The sequence below is a fragment of the Procambarus clarkii genome, chromosome 13, assembly GCF_040958095.1.
Source record: "Procambarus clarkii isolate CNS0578487 chromosome 13, FALCON_Pclarkii_2.0, whole genome shotgun sequence".
In the NCBI taxonomy this organism is placed as follows: domain Eukaryota; kingdom Metazoa; phylum Arthropoda; class Malacostraca; order Decapoda; family Cambaridae; genus Procambarus; species Procambarus clarkii.
Window position 1 is genome coordinate 35925697 of NC_091162.1, and position 8402 is coordinate 35934098.

The window sequence follows — 8402 nt, forward strand, 5'->3', positions numbered from 1 at the left end:
ATTGAGAGGTAAACACTTCTCGACTGCTCTACCCAAGTCGACATATTGGAACAACATGTAGAGGACAATCAAGAAATATGGATGTGTTTGGTAACTTTGGATTGGATAAATAAACTTACAGAGATCTTACACAGACATCAACAAATACGTTTATGAAAATATAACCCAACTATTATGAAAACACGAGAAAACATGGACAGCATTTTTCGATCCAAACCCGAGATCTTCTTGAGCACTGTTGATGAACATCTCGGGTTGGGATCGAAATATATAGTCTGCGTTTCCCGATGTTTTCAAATAGTGGGTTATTGTTTACATTGATTATTGGGCTATTGCACTTAATTCTCATATACGTTTATACTTGTTTACACCCAGCAGCTGTGCCTGAAGGCGGCCTTCCCACGTGTTGTGTTTACATCCACCAGCTGTGCCAGAAGTCGGCCTTCCCACGTGTTGTGTTTACATCCACCAGCTGTGCCAGAAGTCGGCCTTCCCACGTGTTGTGTTCACATCCACCAGCTGTGCCAGAAGTCGGCCTTCCCACGTGTTGTGTTTACATCCACCAGCTGTGCCAGAAGTCGGCCTTCCCACGTGTTGTGTTTACATCCACCAGCTGTGCCAGAAGTCGGCCTTCCCACGTGTTGTGTTTACATATACCAGCTATGCCCGAAGACGGCCTTCCCACGTGTTGTCTAACATCCACCAGCTGTGCCTGAAGGCGGCCTTCCCACGTGTTGTCTGACATCCACCAGCTGTGCCTGAAGGCGGCCTTCCCACGTGTTGTCTAACATCCACCAGCTGTGCCTGAAGGCGGCCTTCCCACGTGTTGTCTAACATCCACCAGCTGTGCCTGAAGGCGGCCTTCCCACGTGTTGTCTGACATCCACCAGCTGTGCCTGAAGGCGGCCTTCCCACGTGTTGTCTAACATCCACCAGCTGTGCCTGAAGGCGGCCTTCCCACGTGTTGTCTGACATCCACCAGCTGTGCCTGAAGGCGGCCTTCCCACGTGTTGTCTGACATCCACCAGCTGTGCCTGAAGGCGGCCTTCCCACGTGTTGTGTAGACATTCACCAGCTCAGGATGAAGGAGGACTTCCCATGTGTTGTGTTTATGTTCACCAGTTGTGACCGAAGGCGGCGGTCCACGTGATGTGTTTACTTTCACCAGCTGTGACCTTAGGAGGCCATCCCAAATGTTGCGTTCATATCCTCCAGCTGTGCCTGAAGGCGCCTTGCCATGTAATGTGTTTACATCCATCTGCTGTGTCTAAAGGCGGCCTTCCCACTTTTCTATTTACATCCTAAACATAACACGTGATAGGGTGAGAGGGAGGAGGCATTGAACTACAGGCCAGTGTCCCTAACTTGCATTCCATGCAAAATGATGGAGAAGATTGTGCGTATAAAGCTAATGGAGCATCTGGAGCTGAAGAACTTTGTAACACAACATCAGCATGGGTTCAGAGATGGCAAATCATGCCTAACAGGTTTAATTGAGTTCTATGACCAGGCAACAAAAATCAGGCAACCTTGAGGTTACCTTGAGGTGCTTCCGGGGCTTAGTGTCCCCGCGGCCCGGTCGTCGACCAGGCCTCCTGGTTGCTGGACTGATCAACCAGGCTGTTAGACGCGGCTGCTCGCAGCCTGACGTATGAGTCACAGCCTGGTTGATCAGGCAAGAGAGAGAGAGGGCTGGGCAGACTGCATATTTCTGGACTGCCAGAAAGCTTTTGACACAGTACCACATAAGAGACTAGTGCACAAACTGGAGATGCAGGCAGGAGTGAAAGGGAAGGTACTTCACTGGATAATGAAGTACCTAAGCAACAGGACACAGCGAGTCACTGAGAGGGGCGAGGTCTCAGAGTGACGGGTAATCACCAGTGGAGTCCCACAGGGATCAGTCCTTGCATCTATACTGTTTCTGGTATACGTAAATGATCTCCCAGAAGGAATTGACTCGTTCCTCTCTATATTTGCTGAGGATGCAAAAATTATGAGGAGGATCAAGCCAGAGGAGGATAGTATGAGGCTACAAGATGACCTAGACAAACTGTAAGAATGGTCCAACTAATGGCTACTAAAGTTCAACCCAAGTAAATGTAAGGTAATGAAACTAGGAGGAGGAACTAGGAGGCCAATCACTGGAAACCGAACGGGAGATGAAGTCCTTCACGAAACGGACAGAGAGATAGATCTTGGAGTTGATATCACGCCTAACTTGTCTCCTGAAGCCCACATCAAAAGAATAACATCAGCGGCCTATGCGAGGCTGGCTAACATCAGAACTGCTTTCAGAAACCTGTGTAAAAAATCCTTCAGAACTTTGTATACCACATATTTAAGGCCAATCCTGGAGTATGCAGCCCCAGCATGGAGCCCGTACCTAGTCAAGCTCAAGACGAAGCTGGAAAAAGTTCAGAGATATGCCACTAGGCTAATCCCAAAACTAAGAGGCATGAGCTGTGAGGACAGACTACGTGAACTGCACCTCACGTCTTTGGAAGACAGAAGAGCTAGGGGAGACATGATCACCACATACAAAATTCTCAGGGTAATTGACAGGGTAGACAAGGATGGATTATTTAACACGGGTGGTACACGCACAAGGGGACACAGGAGGCAGCTGAGTACCCATATGAGCCACAGGGACGTACGAAAGAACTTTTTCAGTGTCAGAGTAGTTAATAAATGGAATGCACTAGGAAGTGATGTGGTGGAGTCTGACTCCATACACAGTTTCAAATGTAGATATGATAGAGCCCAGTAGGCTCAGGAATCTGTACATCAGTTGATTGACGGTTGAGAGGCGGGACCAAAGAGCCAAAGCTCAACCCCGCATGGGCAGGTCGCCTTCAGGCCAACCCTTCCTCTGATTAGACAGTACATTTTAATACTAATTGTAATAGGTACATTCCTGACTGTATGCATTGTCCATAAATACACTTAATTGTGCTGATACATTTACCTACCCTTATATTCTCCTCATTTTCTGTTGATACACAAAAAAAAAATTAGGTTGAAGTTATCGTGTACAATTGTATATACACAAGTTTAAATATAAAGAATTTCTTTTTTAATTATGTTAAACAATAGAGATTTTATACAAAATTTGTAAATGTCCTATATAAAGGGAGCCGGTCGGCCCAGCGGACAGCACGCTGGACTTGTGATCCTGTGGTCCTGGGTTCGATCCCAGGCGCCGGCGAGAAACAATGGGCAGAGTTTATTTCACCCTATGCCCCTGTTACCTAGCTGTAAAATAGGTACCTGGGTGTTAGTCAGCTGTCACGGGCTGCTTCCTGGGGGTGGAGGCCTGGTCGAGGACCGGGCCGCGGGGACACTAAAAAGCCTCGAATTTATCTCAAGATAACTCAAGATAACTCAAGATCCTGAGTTACTTTATGAGTCATAGAAAGTCTTTAGTTTCGTGTTATTAATTTTATAAAATTGTAATATCAATATAGCTGAACGTTAAATACTAATTGTAATTAATAAGGAAGATGGCGGCCTTCCCAAGTATTGTGTTGACAGCGACCAGTTGTGCCTGATGGTGGCCCTCCCACGGGTTGTGCTTACAGCCACCAGCTGTGCCTGATGGTGGCCCTCCCACGGGTTGTGCTTACACCCACCAGCTGTGCCTGATGGTGGCCCTCCCACGGGTTGTGCTTACACCCACCAGTTGTGCCTGATGGTAGCCCTCCCACGGGTTGTGCTTACAGCCACCAGTTGTGCCTGATGGTGGCCCTCCCACGGGTTGTGCTTACACCCACCAGTTGTGCCTGATGGTGGCCCTCCCACGGGTTGTGCTTACACCCACCAGTTGTGCCTGATGGTAGCCCTCCCACGGGTTGTGCTTACAGCCACCAGTTGTGCCTGATGGTAGCCCTCCCACGGGTTGTGCTTACAGCCACCAGTTGTGCCTGATGGTAGCCCTCCCACGGGTTGTGCTTACAGCCACCAGTTGTGCCTGATGGTAGCCCTCCCACGGGTTGTGCTTACAGCCACCAGTTGTGCCTGATGGTAGCCCTCCCACGGGTTGTGCTTACAGCCACCAGTTGTGCCTGATGGTGGCCCTCCCACGGGTTGTGCTTACACCCACCAGTTGTGCCTGATGGTGGCCCTCCCACGGGTTGTGCTTACACCCACCAGTTGTGCCTGATGGTAGCCCTCCCACGGGTTGTGCTTACACCCACCAGCTGTGCCTGATGGTGGCCCTCCCACGGGTTGTGCTTACACCCACCAGTTGTGCCTGATGGTAGCCCTCCCACGGGTTGTGCTTACACCCACCAGCTGTGCCTGATGGTAGCCCTCCCACGGGTTGTGCTTACACCCACCAGCTGTGCCTGATGGTAGCCCTCCCACGGGTTGTGCTTACAGCCACCAGTTGTGCCTGAAGACGGCCCTCACACGGGTTGTGTTGACATCCACAAACTGTGCTTGAAGGCACTTTACTCATGTTTTATGTTTCATCCACCAGCTGTGTCTGAAGTCGTCCTTTCCACGTGTTATGTTTACATCAGCCAGCTGTGCCTGAGGGCGGCTATCTCACATGTGTTTATTTAGGGACTCCTGGTTCAACCTTGACGACGAGCGGACGTCTAGACACCTCCTACGTCTGGGAGCCGCCGGATCACGTACTGTTTTCGCGTTTTGGCTTTGCTACTGCCGTTTGGCATCCCTCTTCAACGGTCCAATTGTACGACGCCTGGCGCACATATCGCCTTGGGTCTCGGGATTGTTGATAGATTTTTTTTTTTTTTTGAGGGGGGGGGCGTGTTCTGGCTGGTTCTCCCAACGGGGTGACGGTGTCCTCACCCCGGACGCCTCTCGGCTTGGCCGAGAGGCGCCGGGGGTTGGCGGGTCTTGGTGGGCTCCTGGTGTGCCCTCAGTCGTGGTGGGCGGCCGGCTTCTGCTCTGCTGGAGGACACTATATGACTTTTGCGTTTTGGTTGTGCTACCTGGTGTTCTCTGTGTGGGGCGGGGCCGGTGCTTGTCACCCTGAGGGACTCCTGGCACTCCCCAATCATCTGCCCGTCTGTGTGTTTATTTGCCGTATGTCATTTTAGTTTCTAGTGATTGGCGTCACTCGTTTCGCGATTTGGCTTGGCGTTTCACCTTTCCTGGCTTCGCGATTCATCCATAACGGTTTCGCCGGGGAGCACCTTATCCCACGATCGTCGTCGCCCCTAAATCAACAACAACAACAACATGTGTTTATGTCTTCCAGCTGAGAGTGAAGGTAACATTTTACATGCTCACCTTCCTCTGGCAGCTGAGGCTCAAATTGACTTTCTCAAATGTGTTTATTTATGTAGTAACACGGGATTCTTGTTGTGGGGAGGTGGGGGGGGGGGGGTAGAATGAGTCGAAGAATACAACAAGATCAATGAATATAAGTGACTACAAGTGAGGCTCAGGAGAGAGGGGGTGGGGCAGAGCCCGTTATAAGACAGAGCCGTGTTCACCCAGGTGGCCAGGGATCTTATCGACGAAGATGTCACGGCGTCCTTCCCACGTGTTGGGACTTTCCGCTTAATCTATGGGTATAGAGTGGAGTCAGGACAATTCAATACCATAACTTGGTAGAGTAAAAGCTTTACTTCACATTAAAGAAAACTACAAAAACCTAAATAACATATTGAACATTGTTGGATAATGGAAATCAAGTGTTTGTCTTCTGAAATAAACACTTTGGTTGGGAAATAAACAATGGAAAAACTCACTTATTGTCGCTTTTAAACATTGATCTTATTGTATCACTTCAAGACGACCTAAATAGGGTTTTAAAATGGTCAAAAGATTGGCAGATGCAGTTTAATGCTGGCAAATGTAAGGTTCTGAGACTAGGTAATAATGATAGAATTACAAAATACGAGCTTGATGGTGTTGAGATTGCATAGTCGGATTGCGAAAGGGATCTGGGAGTTATGATTAGTAAGAATTTCTAAACCAAAAAATTAATGAATATATGTTCGTGATAAGGGGGCATCTGTTCCAAATATGCCTAAAATATGCAATAAATGAAAACTAGTTCGATTTCAATCAGACTTTTTTGACAAGTTGTGTATGAAAAGAGTTTCATCTGGTCCAAGTCTCAGCATCGTAGCATAAATAGTAAGGGAGAAAAAAATATTGCATCTTCTTGAGGTTATCTTGAGATGATTTGCATTGTGTCAAAAAATTTCCAAAATGGTCAAAAATTAATATCAAACTCAAGTGTCAACTGAAATCATGTTAATGACTCTCAGATATCACAATAGCATGTATTATAAATATTTAATAATTAATTTATCCAAAAAAATTTAGTTAATTATTTTTTTAATTTTTGTCTTATTTATTTATCGGACGATTTGCATGAAACTTATACACCTGACTGCATCTAAGTCTATCTGTAAGGGTGCCAATTTTGGAGGAAATTGGTTGATGTCAACCTCAGCCACAGATGGCAGCACCTTAGACTTTTTTTTTTACCTTTTTATTTTCAAGTAACATAAACGTTCCTACAACTCCTTCATTTTTTATTCAATTTACATGAAACCTACACCTTTTATGTAGAGTTTGTATTTCTACAAATCTGGATCGAGCTTTTTTTTCCTAAGTTCATTTATTGATATTATAATAATAATAAACTATGAAATATTTGCATAATTTTGTTATGTAACTTTGACTATTTGCATTAGTAAAACTAAACATATTTTGGAAAATCCGCTGAAACAGATTCTTTTATTATATGCTAATGTGATAGAAGAGTGTCACAGAAATTATTTCATTTGAAATCATTGGTTGTACTTTCAATTTGAAAATGTGTGAACAAAATTGAAAAAATTAAAAATCTCCCTTTCTATTTAGGCAGCGAAACTGAAACTTGGAACAATTGCAGACTTTTTATATGCAACTGGTCAAAAAAGATTGGTTGACATTAAACAATTTTTAAAAAACTGACTGATGCCTCCTAAGGCAAATATGACACTGGAATTTATTTATCGATGCGTTAGTAATAAGACACCTTGTGTTATTCTTCAAGTATATCTTGCTCCTGTTCGTCCCCATATAGATAATGCAGTTCAGTTTTGGTCGCAATACTATAGAATGTATATAAATTCAGTAGAACGCGTCCAGCATATGATGACAAAGTTAATCTCCCAAATCAGAAACCTGTTATGTGAAAACAGGTTGATAAAGCTTCAATTGCATTCTCTGGAAAGGCGAAGAATTATGGGTGACATGATAGAGGTGAACAAGTGGACGAATGGACATAACAAAGGAAATTTTAATTGGGTAATTAAAAGTATCAACATAAGTCAGAAAACGAAACAATGGGTAAAATTGTATAACGGTTACGAAGGCTTTTTTTAGTTTTATTAAAGACCTGGGTAAATACTGATACGGTAAAAGGGTGGTTGATTTGTCAAACCAATTACCGTGTAACTTAATAGAAGTTGGATCCCTTGATTGTTTCAAGCGTTGGTTAGACATATATATAAATGAGATTGGATTGGAATAAATAGGAGCTGCTTCGTATGAACCACTAGCCCTGCTGCAGATACCTTTATTCTTATGTTCTTTTGTAAAATATTTATATGTTTGTTATATTTACCGTAACATAATGAGATGTTCTAATTTTGCAAGCACGAGTGAAGCGACTTGACGGTTTGCCCCCGTCTGCTCTCATGTTTCTTCTGTTCCTCTCACTTTGTAGCTATTTTGGTAATGTTTTTCTTGTTTCTCCTTTATTAATTATCGCGTTTACTCCTCTTTCATTTCCTGCCTCGTATAGTTTCTTTCCTTTATTCTCGTAGAGAGCTACGGTTACCTCGGACCTTTTCCTTACTGTTCCACTGGCCATAACCTTCTCTGACGTCTCCTCTCTTTCCTTGCCTTATATTGGCTGTATGGTTGGTGGTGACACTAGTTGGGTGATGATGTATGGTTGGTGGTGGTGACACTAGCTGGGTGATGATGTAGGGTTGGTGGTGGTGACACTAGTTGGGTGATGATGTATGGTTGGTGGTGGTGACACTAGTTGGGTGATGATGTATGGTTGGTGGTGGTGACACTAGCTGGGTGATGATGCATGGTTGGTGGTGGTGACACTAGTTAAGTGATGATGTATGGTTGGTGGTGGTGACACTAGCTGGGTGATGATGTATGGTTGGTGGTGGTGACACTAGTTGGGTGATGATGTATGGTTGGTGGTGGTGACACTAGTTAAGTGATGATGTATGGTTGGTGGTGGTGACACTAGCTGGGTGATGATGTATAGGTGGTGGTGGTGACACTAACTGGGAGGTGATGTATGGTTGGTGGTGGTGACACTAGCTGGGGGTGATGATGTATGGTTGGTGGTGATGACACAAGCTGGGTGATGATGTATGGTTGGTGGTGGTGACACTAGCTGG

At 45.4% G+C, this 8402-nt stretch overlaps 1 protein-coding gene across 1 annotated transcript in view; it reads right to left on the reverse strand.

The window, feature by feature from the left end:
• The window catches only part of LOC138364461 (uncharacterized), a 50009-nt gene that overhangs the window by 21134 nt on the left and 20473 nt on the right, over positions 1–8402 (reverse strand). The gene's annotated exons all lie outside the window — the stretch shown is intronic.